The 17736-nt window shown below is 35.5% G+C and overlaps 1 protein-coding gene across 2 annotated transcripts in view; it reads left to right on the top strand.

The window, feature by feature from the left end:
• Nipped-B (Nipped-B cohesin loading factor) overlaps window positions 1-17736 on the top strand; it is a 129407-nt gene that overhangs the window by 68671 nt on the left and 43000 nt on the right. For both annotated transcript variants that reach the window (XM_090395331.1, XM_090395330.1), the window contains exon 3: window positions 12825-13082. The gene's annotated coding sequence lies outside the window, so the exon portion shown is untranslated. The remainder of the gene's footprint in view (window positions 1-12824; window positions 13083-17736) is intronic.

The following is a 17736-nucleotide window of genomic DNA, read 5'->3' as shown; positions in this document are numbered from 1 at the left end:
ACATCAATTCAGCACCATGGTCTTGAATTGGGCATTTCGAGAAGCTCTCTACAGCGTATTCTCACGAAAGATTTGCATCTTTATGCTTACAAAGTTGAATTGACTTAAGAACTGAAGCCTACTGACCACACACAGCGAAGAGAGTTCGTTGAATGGATTATGGAACAACAACAAGTGGATGCTTATTTTTCAAACAAAATCATCTTCAGCGATGAGGCTCATTTTCATCTTGATGGCTTCGTTAATGGACAAAATTGTTGCATTTGGGGTTCAGAAAATCCACGAGTGATTGTTGAGAAACAAATGCATCCACAACGTGTCATTGTTTGGTGCGGATTTTGGGCTGGAGGCATCATCGGTCCATTCTTCTTCGAAAATGCGGCTGGTAAGGCAATAACAGTTAATGGTGCTCGCTATCGCGACATGATAATCCAGTTTTTTGTGCGTAAATTGCAAGATATGGATGTGGGCGACATGTGGTTTCAACAAGACGGTGCCACATGCCATACAACCCGAGAAACAATTCAATTACTGCATGAGTCATTTCCTGGTTGTGTAATTTCCTGTTTTGGTGATCAGAATTGGCTGTCCAGATCATGTGACTTAACGCCGTTGGACTTTTTTCTTTGGGATTTTTTTGAAGTCTAAGGTTTATGCCAACAAGCCCACGCCTTGAAGGAGGAAATTGAGCACTGTATCAACGAAACTCAGCCACATTTATGCAAAACTGTCATGGAAAATTTTGACAAAAGAGTGCATATGTGCCAGCAAAGCCGTGGAGTCCATTTACCCGATATGCATAGCCCTATACTGTATACTTTATGAATCAATAAGAAATTACAATTTTTAATTAAAAATCTGTGTTTTCTATCAAAATTACTTCTTGCGTGAATTTTAGGACACCCTGTAGTTCCACATATACACACTTTTAAACAAAAACTCACATGATCCACCACCCATGATAAAACTTCCTGACTAATCACTTTCACCAATTAGAGGCATAACTACTACCTCATTTATCTAATAGATAAGCTTAGGTGTTGACAGTTATTCATGACTTATTTTTAATGGTATTAACAACACCAAACACACTATTTTATAAAAAGATGTTTTATTAACTTGCTATGATTAGTATGGTAGCATTAATCTGTCAAAAATTTGGGAGACTTATCCTATGAGCAACTCCCACATAGCTGTCTTTTTTTTCCCCCTATGACATTAGAGGGTGCTAAATTAGGACTTTAGATCTTTTGTCCATTACAATATACATGTTGTGTTGTGCTCTGATGATGCTGATTTGCTGAATTCAGCAAAAAATAAGCAAGTTAATAAAACATTTTGTTATAAAATAGTGCATTTGGTGGTGTTCATACTATTAAAAATAAGTCGTGAATACTACTTCATTTACAGACTGATTCTCAGATTTCATTATGAAATCTAGTATTCTTGCACTGGACTCCCTTCTTTCAATAATATGTTGCTTATGGAAATTTTTCCTCAGTAACTATAAATTATCTTCTCTACTTATACATATTCCTCCCTTCAATTATATTCCCATAGTTGAAATCACTCATAATGATAGCCTTTCATGTATTCATAAGGTTAATCTATCTGTCAAAGTTCACAGGCCTCTTCAATTGACTCTAGTTTTATAATAGGATAATAGCACCCAGCTGTGTGCTGTAAGCCACAGTATTTTTCCTCTTGAATAACTCTGCTTTTTGTCTCCCTCCCCCTGCTATAAACTGACCTGAGAACATAGAGCAAATTTAGGCAAGAATATACAGATACGTGCTGAGTGCCCTTGGGATCAGCTTTCCTAGTCCATAATCACCAGTATATTCTGTCCTGAGTGGTCAATGTCTCTAACTTGGACAGTTTAGAGAGTTTTTTAATATATATATATATATATATTTTTTTTTATAAGGGGCATCCATGTTAAATGATGTCTAGCATGTCCTCCTTTTATTTCATACACATTTCCATCACCTTCTGCATTATTTGGTCCAGGACATCACATGACATGTCAAAACTTTCTAAGCCAATGCTCAATTATTTTATCAGCAATAGATCTAACTTTGAAGCTCCCACAGATGTGTTCATGATGTACTTTGCCCAGCATGTAGCTTTTGTTCTTGTTGTTTCTTAAAGGCCAACATTTCACACTATATATAATGGCAGGTTGTACTGGTATCCTTCTGTTGCACAATATTCCAGGTAGTGCTCACCATTTTATCCAGCTGGTGTTCATGCAGTATTCAATGTCTATGCCACCGATGTTCAATCCGTTGTGAGGATTGAGCCCATGTACTTGGAGCTGTCAGCCTTCTTGAGTGGGGTATCTTGAGATATATGATGTTATTGTTAGAGCCATTTGAAAAATCACAGCACATGTACTCAGTCCTTCTGTGTGCTAATTTGCAAGCCCCCAGTTAACAGAGCCGACCTTCACTTATTTAGCATCAACTGTAAATCTTCTAGGTTATCACACATTAGGACAATGTTGTCAGTGTATAAAATATTCCATGGGGCAGGTCGTTAAATGTCTGCTGTTAGATAGTCCATGACCAAGTTACACAGAAGTGAGCTTAGCTGATCCTTGATGTACTCCCACTTTGATTTCTAATTCTTGTTGGTTCCTGCTGGGCCTCTCACTTTAGTTATGATATTCTGGTGCATGTGGTTCCTATAGTCTGGAACTTTCTGTGATCTCAGTGCTTTCCATATTAATTTCTGTGGAACCCAATAAAAGGCCTTTTTTGAGGCCAATAAATACTAGGTTCGGTGTGTTTTTTGTTATCTTTGTGTATTTCTAGTAAATTTCTGCCATACATTCTATGGCATCAATTGAGAATTTTCCTGAGACAAACTCACACTGATTTTCATTTTTTTTTAAATCTCCTGAAACTTCTGATACGCTCTCCCCTCCCATTTTTGAATGCATGAGATAAGTTTTCTGGTTCTGTAATTTTCACAGTTACATATCTCCTTTATTTTTATAGAACAGTATCAACTTTTTCTCCATTTCTCTGGCATTCTCTCTGCTGGGAACTTGCTGAAAAGATTTGTCATGAAGGTTACACCTACCACACCCCACCTTTTGTACAATTCATCTGGGATATCATCAGTACCCGTGGCTTTGTTGCTTGCCATTTTGTCAGTTGCTCTCTTTACTTCTAATTCTGTAAACTCTGGCACAGGACTGTCTGCTGTTGGTAAGTTGGGCAAAACTTCACTAGGGTGTGTTTTATTTAGCAAGTGATGGTAATATTCCTTTCTCCTCTGTCTTATATCCTTGTTCATTCTTTATGTATTTGTCTTTTGAACTATAATGTCCTTGTTTTGCAGTCTTGAAAATTTCCTTATCGTTTTTTGAAATTACGAGTTGTACATAAAAATCATCTATGGTACTAGCATTTTGCTTGAACTATGGTTCTTCTTGCATCCTTCTTTACTGCATGATATGCAGTGTAGTCTTCTTTGGTTTTAGTTCTTTGCCATTGTTTGAAAAGAAATTTCTTATTACAAAGCTTGTCATTTGCTTCTTCCTTCCACCATCTGGTTTCATTATTGTGCCTAAATGATGTTCAGTATTGTTGGAAGTCATCCCATACTTTATTCGCCAAGCCTCGAAGTTTCTCTATCTCGATGTATAATCCACAAGATCTTCACATAAGTTCATGCCTCCTGCTGGTCAAGTTTATGCCATTGGATTTTAAAGATCTTTTCTCTACGACCCACTGGCTTCAGCTTTGTCAACAACAAACAGCCTGTGTTGTGTAGTAAGCAGTTCTCTTGGTATTACCTTGAATTCTTTGAATGCCATGAGGGACAGGCAATCTGCATGATATAATCGATTTGAGTAAATACATTGTTACTTTTATATGTAATGAGATGTTTTGTAGGTTTCATGAAGGTAGTAATAATTGGTAAATCACATATTCACACAAAGCACAATATGTGTCAACATGTGGGTTTGAAGACCCATAATCTACTATGAACTTGGTAAGTTTTACTTGTCCCTTCTACATGGCTGTTGAAATCATCATCAATTTCCTGATATGTACCCCCCCCCCCCCAAGAGGTGTTTCAGGTTTCTATGACAGCACCACATGATTAAGTTTACGTTATTATTAATCTCCCATCAACACTTTTCCTCCAAATCAATCTATTACTTGTGAGTACTCCAATATTGTTATGTCTAACATTTTGTGCTTCTAAGGCACTTCTGACTGAATCAATTCACCTAGACCTTGGTGGATTGACTTGGTCAGATCTCTTTCCTTCCATCTTGGCATCAAACACCTGTTTTGCAAACCTTTCTTCACCCATTCTATTATGTGGCCATACCACCTTAGATTAGCTCTGCTGACACATTCTTGAATGCTAATAATGTCAAGTTCCTTTCCTAATATCTTCATTTTTAATATGATTCTGCTATTGATGTCATTGGTTCACTTTCCTAATTTTTCTCACAACCCTCATCTGTGGTCCATAACTTGAAACTGGTTTAAACAATATATCTTGTATACTGCTAGTATGGTGTTTTACCTAATTTCTCTCTTCTTCATATGAATTTATTGCTGGCTACCCACCATACCAGCTTTGCTTATTCTGTTGTCTATTTCCAGATTTAACCTGCCATCATCACTTAACTGTGCCTAAATAGCTGAAATATTTTACTTGTTCTATAGGATCTCCATTCCGAATGCAGCTAAAGTTTTCCTTCCTATTTTCATAGTTTTTGGTCTTTTTTTTTTGCTGATTTTCATGCCAAATTTGTTACAGCTGTTATTCAGTTTAGTTAGTGAATTCCGGAGATGGAGACTTGCACTAGATGTGTTTAAGAGTACATAATCTGCATAAAGCAAAGAGCTAAGTTTAACATCCCCAATTTTAATATCAGGCTTGATGCCACTTTCTTTCATAATGTGATCATTATGAAAGAAACGTGACTGTTGAAATCACCACCTATATATTTTATTTCATTTGCTGATATATACTGCAGGCAATCATCAAGATCATTCCAGAATGACTACTTTTCTAGGCCACTAGTTTGTAGAGCATAATCAGAGATTAATGTTCATGCATGGCTGCTTGTTGAGTGCTAATTTAACAGCAGTTATGTGATCACTAATTTGAGTAATTTCCATAGTACGCTCCTGAAGTTCGCTTTCGATCACCACACTGAATCCCTTAGTTTGCTACCTTGCCATGGTAGATGAGTTTGCATCCTTTTCCAATACTCCTTGATTTACACTCCTTCCATTTTTTCTCTTGAATACAACAGATGTTAATGTGTCTTCAATTTAAAACCACCTAATTCAGCACTGCATCTGGTTGGTGCCCACATTTCAGGTTGTTGCTATCTGCATTTTTATTATCTGTCAGTGGGCATCGTTGATCACTCTGTTACTTTGGGGGGAAGGGGGATGTCCTAGCACTTTTTTGCCTGTTTCACTTCACTTTTCATGACTAGGAGTTTTAGTAAATGGCTTTAGTTTGACAGCTGGTTGCCACCTGATGCCAAGGCAGTAAACCCTCCCCCCCACTCACTGGGAATTAAGGTTGCTGCCCTTGACTTGTGGATTCTTCCACCACCATCCTGCCTAATGCTGCCAACCCTAACATAAGAATGTCCTAGCAGCTCAGAAGAAGTTGAAACAAAAAAAATTTAAATAGAAAAGGTTTTCCCCTAGTCCTCAAATACTCTAATAGCATTATGGAAGGAACAGAAGAGAAGAGAAAACAAGAGTAAAAGAAGAGTAGTAAGTTAACAGGTAACATAACAGTCACATATTGCGTAAAGCATAGTCCAGCATCAGTACATTCCAATACTCACTACATTGAGCCCTTGAGGAAAGCATTCATAGAAAATATCGGAAGAAAAATGCACTCAGGGTTGCATATCTATATTAATATATAAAAAACCATCAGAAAATGTGGAAAGGTTGCTGGATTAGATAATATTTAACAAAGAATGTTTGATATAGAGGTATAAACTTTTATAGAAGCCACACATAATTCAGAAGGCCTGTTTAGAAGTTCAAATTCCAGACAATTGGAGTAATTTTATTATTACTCCAATAATATGGATAGGCATTATTAGTGTTCTAATAATGCCTATCCATAAAAACAAAGGGGGGGGAATAAAATAGTGTGAGTTTGTAAATACAAAGAGATTTTGCAAGTGAATCTTTCAGGTAACATTTATGAAAGCATACTCAAAGAGAGACTAGAAAAATTATGGAACAAAAACTTGAGAAAGAACAAACTAAGTTGAATCCAAATAGGAATTGTCTGGATGAGATTTTCACTTTTAAGACAATTAGGTGAGAAACTGGGAATATAACAAGAACCTCTATTTAAGTTTTGTACACCTGAAAAATACTACTGTTTTTATGGTACCTGTAGCTTAGCATACAAAGGAAAAGATGATATCAAAATCAGAGATGTTAATCTCAGCTCTTTACTTTATGCAGATCATGTTATACTCCTAAATAAATCTAGGACAAGTCTGCAGGATTCCCTGACAAAATTGAATAACTGCTGTAATAAATTTGGTATGAAAATCAGCATGACAATGAAAATAGGCAGAAACATTGAAAACATCAATTGTATCCTGAATGGAGAACCTATAGAACAAGGTAAAACATTTCAGCTATTCAGGCATAATTTTTAGTGAAGATGGCAAATTAAGTTTGGAAATAGACAGCGGAATTAGCATAGCTGGTATTTTCAGAATAAATTTTCGGTCAACTGAATAAATTTATATGGCATAACAGCAAGATTAGTCAAAACATTAAACTAGCTGTATACAAAACATTGTTCAAACCAATTTTAACTTATGGATCTGAGAGCTGGGTTAGAAATTAAACTCTTGATCAAAGACTGGAGGCCACAGATATCAGAGCCCTGAGAAAAATCAGGGGATCGAACAAATGGCATATAAAAACGAGGATATTAGGAAAGAGCTTGCATTGTTAGCAGAGCTAATCTCAGGTAGTATGGCACTTAAATAGAATGGGAGAGGAAAGATTAGCTAAACAAGTGTTCTTTGTTAGCTAATCAGGACAGGAAAAAAGACCCAGAGGAAGGTCTTTTACATAATATAGGTTGATTGATACAGTAAAAAGTGCCTTAGAAGACAGAAATATAAGATCTGATAATATTGGAATGTTGATAGATAACAGGCTTATCTGGAAAAAATTATTGATAGGAAGTTTATAATTATGTGACTTTTCCTGTAGTACTATCATAACTCCTGAGGGTATTTGTCAGGAATTTGATAATGATGATGACACATTTGTGCTATTTTCATTAAAGTTATTCACTGGGTCTAATGTGTTTTGCTCTTTTGTATGCTAAGCCACAGGTGCCATTAAAGGTTAGACTTAAGTATACACTATGTATTACTCTAAAAAAATGTCCTGTGTATATCATGTAATTGTAAGAAAAAAAAGTCTCTTGGCCCATTCTCATATTGTCTGGATGAGATTTTTACTTTAAGCCAAATAGGTGAGAAACTGGGAACAATACAAGAAATTCTATTTAAGTTTTGTACACTTTGAAAAGACAATATGAGGCTAAGAGACTTTTTCTTACAATTATATGATGTAAATAGGACATTATTTAGAGTAATATGTAGTGTATACTAAAGAACAAAACACGTTAGACACAGTCAATAACTTTAATGAAAATAGCAGAAATGTATCATATTGAAATTAACAGTACATCTGTTAATTTCAAAGATTAACAGATGTACTGGCAGCAGTCATTCTAGTACAGATTAAGCCAGTGTAAAAGGACTTCACAACTTTATGGGAAGCAATTTAAAACTGCTTCTATGGAGAAGGTGAGCCTAATTCCAAAGAATACTGGGTTTGGTGTCAACACTATGTTGTATGAGACCAGACTTTTGAAATTTAACATATATATTATTGATATTTTCTGGTGAACCACGCGGTTAGCCTAGTGGCTTTACGCTTCGCAACCATATGCTTGGGGAAGGAGTGTCCCAGGTTCAATTCCCGTTGTAGACGTGAGGAATTTGAGGATCTTCCTCAGGCATAGCCAAGTTAGCCGGTCTTGGGCGCGGTCAGTAGGGTTTTTTCCGCCAGTTTATCTGGCGTTTTTCATCCCGCAAACAGGCAAACCGGCCCGTGAACATACGTCTCTACAGTCCAAAATATATCACTCCCCAGCGGCAGACCAGGCGACGGGTCGGTTGGGAGTAGTACTAAAAAGAAGTCGCATCTAAAGTAACACGCGGACCCTGCATGGGAAGCGGGAATAACGCGTAGAAGAAGAAGATTATTGATATTTTCTGGGTCTTTCCAAAGTATGTTAGATTACATTCACACACTAGCTAGAGACTGAGGTGAAAGTTTATTTTTTGTAGATGGCAGAAGATCAGAAATTTTGTTAATAGGAAAATATGTGGGTGTGAGGTGAAACTTCAAGATTTTGTCTGTAGATCCAGAGACACCAGAAATATGTAAGATTGGCATTCTGCCCTCTACTAAAGTATCCTTGGGTGTAGAAACATAGGAACCAGTTATACATTAAATCTGATGAGTTGTAACCATTTGATTCCATTACAATTTTGAGAAATGAGAAGCTTCTACTGTAAGACTGAAGGAGAAGAGCAAATGTTATGTGCTCTATTAATTAATAATTTGACAAACCTGATTTTTTTTAGGATGATGAGCCCTTGGAATCAATCCTTAAATGTGTCATGTAATAACAATAATTATGTTTTGAATAAACCTTTGAGCTTTGACCAGTAAGTGGATTGCATTTTATGCTGTTTCATATATGCATTATGTTCCATTTTATAGTATAGAAGTATGGGGGGGGGGCATGTACTGCATTGATGGATCTGCACTACAGGAGATCGGGTTTTTCGTCCCTCAGAACAGGCAAACCAGCCTGTGAACAAACATGGATCTGCAGTCATAAAAAATACATACTTAACCAGTCCTAAGGGATGGTGGAGGAATGGAGGAACCCCATATGAATAAAAAAAATAAAACTTTAGGAGGTGGATGAGATTTGGTATTGGAAGTCATCAGTAGGAGACCTAGATTTGAGAAGGGACATTTCAGATGTTGTAGATTACACAATGCACTGTATTGTGTAATCTACAATAGGGATCAAAGTCATAAATAGAGATAAAGAGGTAGTTTTGCTGCCACTGTATAAAGCATCTGGTGAGCCACACATAGACTGCTGTGCAGATTTGTTTAACTGTTTTTTATTTTGGTATGGAAATTCACAGATACTAAGACAGTATCTGTCTGTCTGGAATCTGGATCATAGCTATGTTCAGACTGATGAAATCTAAATTAGAGATTAGTGGATAGGCAGAAAAAGAGGTGATACATTATTTGCATTTAATTTGGTGGACAGATTTTACTGTGTTAATACAGAAGGGATTATGCATAGAGAGGGGAGGGAAGAGAATGAGAGAGCACCTGTCGAATTAATCTGAAGGTGTGAAGAGCAGATTTTTTACATGGAGAGTTGTAAATAGAATGCTTTCTAGGCTTGTGTTGCAAATGCTAGGAATGTTGAATGAGTTTCAGATTCAGTATAATAGATATGTAGCTCTTGTTATAGTAGTCCTCAAATGATGAACTCGTTATTAACACCAGACCTCCATGTAGTCAAGACCCATCGTGCACACATCATCAAAACACACATGGCAATTTGTTTATAATAAAATAACATACAATCATTATCTTCATTCTGATCTCTTGAAATACGAGGGTGGTCTGAAAAGTTCTCAGCCTAACAATGAAAAAACAAATTTATAATTTCAAAATTATTTTTATTTTTCAACATAATCTCCCTTAAGACATTTATTCCAGCAATGCTCCAGTGCCAATCATCATTTGATTTGAAGAAAAAACTCTGACCAGCAAGGAAGAGTTTTAGTTTTGGGAAGAGATAGAAGTCAGAGGAAGCCAAATCTGGGAAATGGGGTGGATGTTCCAAGAATTCATAGTGCCAAGAATCCTTTAATTTTCCCATTGCCAAAACACCTTTGTGGGAAGGTGCATTGTCCTGATGAAAGATGATTTTTTTGCCCCTGCAGACTGGGTCTTTTCTCACGAATTTTTTCATCTAGTCTGGTTAAAAGATCAGAATAATATTCCCTGGTTATTGTTTTACCCTTTTCAAGATAATTAATAAACAAAATGCCTTTAGCATCTCAAAACACAGATGCCGTGACCTTTCCTGCTGATGGAACCAACTTTGTGTTCTTCTTTGGTGCTGAACAACCAGCTTCTCTCCATTGTTTTGACTGCTGTTTGGATTCTGGTGTGTAATGGTGAATCCAAGTCTCATTCATATTCATAAATCAATGCACAAAATCAATTTTATTCTTGTTAAAATGCTCCAAGTACTATTCAGAGATTTTCATGCGAGTGCGTTTTTGATCTGCTGTGAGCGAGCGTGGGCACCCATCTTGCACAAAGCTTTTTAATTTGCAATTCTTCGTGCAAAATATATCCTACACATTCTTTTGAAATACCTATAGTCTCAGCAATTTCACGCACTTTGACTCGCCGGTCATGCAAGTACCATATCGTGCACTTGATCAATGATTTCTTGTGTTGTTACACTTTTTGGATGTCCTTTTACATGGATCATCTTCAAGGCTGGTATGGCCATGTTTAAACTCGGCAGCTAATTTCTTAATTGTCAAAAATGAAGGAGGGATGCCCATAAACTTTTATGAACTTCAAATGCATTTCTTTTGGCGTTAAATCTTCTTTTACAAAGAATTTTTATAACCGCACGATACTCAATTTTATCCATTTCAAGGGATACAGGCAATACTTTTGCTTCTGATAGCTGTATAAAAAAAAAACTACTTGATAGAATGACTTGCAATTTCACATGGATGCTTATGACAGATGTACCAACTTAGGGGAAAAAAATCATGCCAATGTGTTGCCATCTATGGTCGAGGCCGAGAACTTTTCAGACCACCCACGTATATTCTCAGAAGATTGATGTGATTTTTAACAGCTGAACACAGTACCATTTCATCACCTCTTTTCTGTTAATAATTTTCTTCCTAATTGTTTTCTTATTTGTTAGAGTTCTGATTTGATCCACATATCTTCTGTCTTCAAATGACTATCCTAAAGGGGAGGCTGGAATCTATCCAAAATATGTTAATAATTCTGTGAATCGGTTTCCCCCCCCCCCCACACACAATATTTAAATTTGAATATTTTGGGGATTTTTTTTATTATGTTCTGTTTAAATGACCAGACCATTTTACAGTAGTTCTCTTTATTCATTCTTCAGTATTAATAATATTGTTGCTTTTTTATGTCTTAGTTTTCTAGTATAGGTTTGTATGTTACTCTCCCAAGTTTCATTAGCTCTCTCACTTATTGTTAGCCTTGGATCAACTGTCTTCTTTCTGATTCCACACTCTCAGAACATTTTATCCTGCAAGGGTTTTGAAATTCTGCATTAACAAGTATCCCCTTCCTTCTTAACCTTTTACATCTCATGTAATAATACTAGTAGTGTTTGATATTCTGAATTAATAATTTCTTCCTTATTCCATATAAAGTTATTTAATTGATCCTTCTCCTGCCATCTTTTCTACATTTCTATTTGCTCTATCTAATCTCTTATTAAAAATTCTGCTTTAGTAACATGTTTATTGTTGTACAAAGCTATTATAAGGAGATGCATATATTTTGTTGTTCTGCTTCTTTTTTTTTTTTTTGTTCCTCTCCATAATTTAGTTTTCTTATGGCTAATTTTCTACAATACAGCAATCCCTCAATGAATGCACCTAATGCGTTCTTTAAATCGGGCATATTAATCGAAAATGTACTAATCAAATATAATAACCTATGGGAAAAAGTATAATTCATTCCTGAAATTTCTTTTTTGACCCTTAATTATTATCATTATTTTTTTTTTTTTTTTTAAATAAAAGAATTGGGTATGTCTCAGCACCTAATTAAAGGAAAATCAGTAAAACATATTCAGAATATAAATTTATCATTATACTTCTTAACAAATAATTGAGCTAACATAGTCTGGCAGGCATTCTGTTTTCTTTTTTTCATACAACTGACAGTAATTTGCAGCCACCTCCTTATCTGCACTTGCAGCTTCACCTGTTATTTGAACATTATGTAGGCTATTTCTCTTTTGACATGTTCAAAACACCCAGCACTAGCATGGAATTCTTTTCCATCATTGATAGTCCTTTCTTTCAAGGTTGCAAAGAGACTTAATGCTTTTGATTTAACAAGGTCAGTGCTTGGCAGGGTCCATTTTTGGTTACAGTCTTTGATCCATGTAGAAAGAAGTCTGTCTAATCATTATAATAATTTGATTTTGAGTGGTCTGTATATAATGAAGAACTTGAAGCAGCCTTACCTTTCTCTTTATATTCAGTAGCTTTGCTTAAAATTGCTCTTATAGTTGATTGACCCATTTTGTGTTCTTGTCCTGTCTTTGCTCTGTGCTCACCTTATTCATTTTTCTTTATTATTTTAAGTTTTTCTTCTTGTGAGATTACTTTTTCAAAATCTTTTTCACATTTCCACTTTTTTGGCAGCATTTATGAATCAATAGATTCTGGACGACTATTTTTCTCTTTTGGATTAATTGATTGTATACAACAGAAAATGATGATGAATACTTTGACTTTGATATATGAGATTTTACCATAGAATTTTATTACAAGTAACAATAATCTTACATATTCCTGAAAATATTTTCTTCTTCATGGATGTAACTTGATGCTGATATTGTTTTTCTCTCTCTCTCTTTTTTAGACATATACTTGCATATAAATATTTAATTCAGTTTATTTGAAAAATATATGAATGGTGTGAAGTATGAAAACCGAATTATGACAGAGCAGAACACATTGTTGATGTTCTTGTTTCAAGACTTCCGATACGAAATCCTCAACATGACCTGCAGCTGTTGTGGTTAGACCTCTCAACTATTACAGATGAAATTCCAGGACACTGAATTTTTAAGTATTTATTGTCAAAATCTAAGTGCATACCAAAAATGGAAAGATTTTGGTAAGCAGAAATTGAAATGTTTTAATGAAATATATATAAATAAATAAATATATATATATATATATATACAGTAAAACCCCTTTTTTAGGGGGACTGATGGGAAAAAAGTGCAAATAGCAGGAAATGTAAAGAAAACATTTAAAAAAGGCTAAAAGATGACTTACTGCTAGTATGTGAGTCTACATAATAGATTACAAAATTTAATAACTGAAAATAAATGAATTTACAATGTACTTACATTTATCGATTTAAAAAAATCTTTAATTGTTGATTTGTTTTTGCTTTTCTTTCTTTTTTTTTTTTTTTTTTTTTTTTTTTTTTTTTGACTTAGCGCCAGATTGCTTTGCATTGAGTTCAATGCTTGACCTGTTTTTTTACTGTTGCGTTCAAAGTGGACAGGGAGAGTCCAAGATCTTATGCTAAATGCACACGTGTTCCGGCATGCCAATTTACACGTTGCAGAATTGCCATCTTTTCTTCTACCGAAATACTTTTCCATTCTTTTTTCTCCGTGTTACTAACATGGATAATCCACCGCTGCAACTTTCACACGCTAAATTATGTTGCAGAAATTCTGCAATATCAATTCGTACTGTGATTGAAAAGTCACGGTATCACTCATCACTACAGTACTGCTGCATGCGCACAAGTCACCATGATGGCAGAAACAAAACTACAGCCAAAAGCAATGCCACCTGAGAACAGAAATGCGCAGATTTCCGCTGAAATCTATTCGAAAATCGGTATTGCCACCGAGAAAAAAAACGCAAATCACAGGAAATAACATCCACATCAAGTTGTTAATGGTGGGAAAACAATACATCGTGAAAATAGGCCTTAAGAATGGGACCAACAAAAAATGACATAAATGGAGTAAAACATAAATTGTGGGAACGTAAAAACGGGGTTTTACTGTATATATACATATATATATATATATATATATTTTTTTTTTTAATAAATTCATAAATATTTATTCATTCATTGATATGTGCAATAATTGTTTTTATAGTGAATATCATTGTGATGAAATAACACACTGTGATAAACAACTGAAAAGTCCCATAGCAACAGTACTACCGTTGTTTTAGCTTAATATTACAAGCCATGTGAAGTTCCAAAAGTCAATGCAACTGCATTATCAAAGAACTTTGTTTGCATTCACAGTAGCAATGAAATCAGCTTACCAGACCTTATATAGAAATACAACCCACTTAACGTGTGCAGTCATTGTCTTGTGAAACCATTCAGTCATCATGCACCTGCTAATTTATGAGCATGAGCAGTGTTTTGGGTAGTACCACTGAAAGTGGTACTGCCCAAAGTGGTAATACCACTGAAAGAAAATTATACATTAAAGCATGATTAAATATCACACAAAACATTCGACTGATACTAGAATTAAGCTTCCTATCTTTTAACATTTAGTTTATAAAATCCATCTGATTTAGGTTGGAGCTCAACCTAATCATTAAACTGATTTAAGTTTTGAAAACAAAGTTCTAAACCAAATTTGGAGATCATACTCGGTATGATTTAAATAAAATTCACTTGAGTTTGGTTGAATTATAGGAAATGCTTAACCAAATTCTTAGGTTTCTTTAAGTCGTTATAAGAGAAAATTGATTACCACTTACTATGTTGATAACTATTTACTGTTTCATTAGGGGTGCTTAAGGGTCAAAGCTGTATAACTTAGAGGGGACCTCCACATAGCCTTTAAAGGAATGTGGAGAACCGACCAGTTCTACCTAGTGTCCAATCCTCATCATTCTGTTGGGTATCTCCCTGGATACTGAACAAACGAGGATGGGCTGGCAATTTGGGACTTAGCCGACCAAATTGTATTCTTATTGGCTTAAACCAATATAGAAAATGATGGTACAACATGACAAAATTTCATGCTGGCTGGGGCATCGCCCAGTTAAACAAGGCCCCCGTTGTTTTCGCCAGGGAACCAGGGTGAACAACGAAAAGTCAGCTACTGGAACAAATCTGAAAGCACACCCCAACTCAACATCACCGGAGTTAAAGATCGGTATTATCAACATAAGAAGCCTGAATCACAAAGAAATGGAGCTAGCTGAGGAATTAGATAAGTACCAGATCTGCACAATAGGGGTGACTGAAACAAAAAAGACAAAAACTGGTGAGATCTTTCTGAACAATAAATACAAAATGTTATATTCAGGAAATGACAATCAAGGAAAAGAAGGAGTAGCCGTGGTATTCAACACAAATTAAGAGGCTAATCTTCTTGAATGGCAGGCAGCTTCAAGTAGAGTGATGTGGACACATATCAGAATGGGGAATTGGACAATAAGACTTATTTACCTATGGTCCCACAGAAGGTTCTACTAAGGTAGAAGTGGAGGAATATTTTGATGCCTAAGAAAAAGCAACTGACAAAAAACTCTGACAAGGACCGGAAAAGTTGGTCCTTCTTGGGGATCTGAATAGCAGAGTAGGAAATGATTGTCAGACATACATAAATATTTTGGAAAAATTTGGAGAAAAGAGTAAATCTAATAATAATGGCAAATACCTATTGGATTTCTGCTCAGGACATGGACTGGCTATTACTAACACCATGTTCCAACATAAAAATGTGCACAAATTCACATGGAGAGAAGAGGCAAGGAATTAGAAAAGTCTCATTGACTATGTTATTGTTGATAGTGATGTTTTCTCTCTGGTGCAGGACATCAGAGCGTACAGAGGATTTGAAATTGGAAGCGATCACTATATTTAGTCTTGAGCAGGATAAAATTGAATTTCATATTGAAAAGAATAACATGTAAATAAGTTTTAAAGCGAATAAAAGTTGAGCAGCTCTCAGATGTGAACTGTAGACTAAAATACACAAAGATTATTGAAGAAAAAATGAAAGAGTTTGAGAACAGGAACCAAACCTTGGAAATTCAGTGGCAAACCTTGAAGAAAACCAGAGAGGCATGTGGTGAGGTTGTCTGTAAGGATAGAAAAATAAGAACTCCATGGTGGACACAGGAAGTTAGAGGCAGTGAAGGAAAAGAAGAAAGCATAGCAAAAGTTCCTGGCAAATAAGTCAGGTTGTGCTATTAGAGAATACAGAGACAAATGTAAGAAAGATGAACACTGTGTAAAACTAGCTAAACAAAAGTCATGGGAGGACTTTGGCAAGAATATAGAAAATAAATATCAAGAAAGTGGCAAAATATTCTGGAGGTTGTTGAAGAAGCTTAAGAATGGAGGAAAGAGTGCTGTAAAAGGATTTGGAGATGATAAAGGTGACATGAAAACAGGAGAAAAAGATATCCTTGAAGTATGTAGTAATTAGTTCGAAAAATTGCTAAATGAAACAAGCAGTGATAGCACAGTGGTAAAAAAAAACACTCAACGGGCATACAGTCAGGAATACATATCCATACTTGAAGTAGAAAAAGCCATGCAAATTTTCTACCATGAAGTAGAAAAAGAAATGTGGAAAGGCAGCAAGAGTAGATGATATTCGACCAGAAATGCTGAAGTATGGTGGTATAAAAGTCTTACAGTGGCTGCATTGCATAGTTCAGAAAGCCTGGACAGAGGGACGAATTCCCAATGATTGGAGTAGAGCTCTAATAGTACCCATATATAGAAAGGGAAATAAAACTGAATGTGAGAATTACAGAGGTATTTCCCTACTGAGTGTTCCTGGCAAGATTTATGCAAGTATACTTGAGAAACGGTTGAGAAGAATTGTGGAAGAAAAGCTTGGTGAAGAACAAGCTGGATTCAGGCCAAATAGAGGCTGTCAGGATCAGATCTTCACTTTACAACAAATAGTTCAGAAAGCATGGGAATATAACAAAGATCTGTATTTAAGTTTTGTTGATCTGGAAAAGGCATATGACAAAGTGCCAAGAGAGAGAGAGAGAGAGAGAAGCTATTCAATACGCTACAGTTATATGGTGTCAATGGGGCATTATATCAAGCAATACTTAGTCTGTATTTGAGTTGTAAGTCGGTAGTTAGAATTGAAGGAAGTACAAGAAGATGGTTTAATGTTAAATCTGGTGTGAGACAAGGATGTACATTATCCCCACTGTTATTCATTATCTATATGGATCACATTATGAAGGAAAGTAGTATTAAACATATCAGAATTGGAGATGCTAATGTCAGCCCTTTGCTTTATACGGACGATGTTATACTTCTAAATAAATCAGCTACAAGTTTACAAGATTCCCTAACTAAATTGGGTAACTGTTGTAATAGATATGGTATGAAGGTCAGCATGAAATTTTCATGAAAGAATGAAAATAGATAGAATTGTTAAAAATGTTGACTTTGTTGTGAACGCGGAACCTGTGGAACAAGTAAAACGTTTCAGCTACTTAGGCACAATTTTTAGTGAAGATGGTAAATTAAATATGGAAATAGACAACAGAATTAACAAAGCTGGTATGGTAGGAAGTCAATTGAATAAATTCATATTGAATAAGAAAGAAATTAGTCGGAACACTAAATTAGCTGTATAGAAGACAGTGTTTCAAACCAGCTTTAACTTATGGATCTGAGAGCTGGGTCAGAAGTAAAACACTTGACTAAAGACTAGAGACCGCTGATATGAGAGTCCTGAGAAAGATTAGAGGCATGAGCAGATGGAATCAATGGCAATATCATATTAAAA

This window comes from Typopeltis vanoorti, chromosome 7, assembly GCF_054136105.1.
Source record: "Typopeltis vanoorti isolate ZY-2024b chromosome 7, IOZ_Tvanoo_1.0, whole genome shotgun sequence".
In the NCBI taxonomy this organism is placed as follows: Eukaryota; Metazoa; Arthropoda; class Arachnida; order Uropygi; family Thelyphonidae; genus Typopeltis; species Typopeltis vanoorti.
This window is presented reverse-complemented; position numbering and strand designations above follow the sequence as displayed.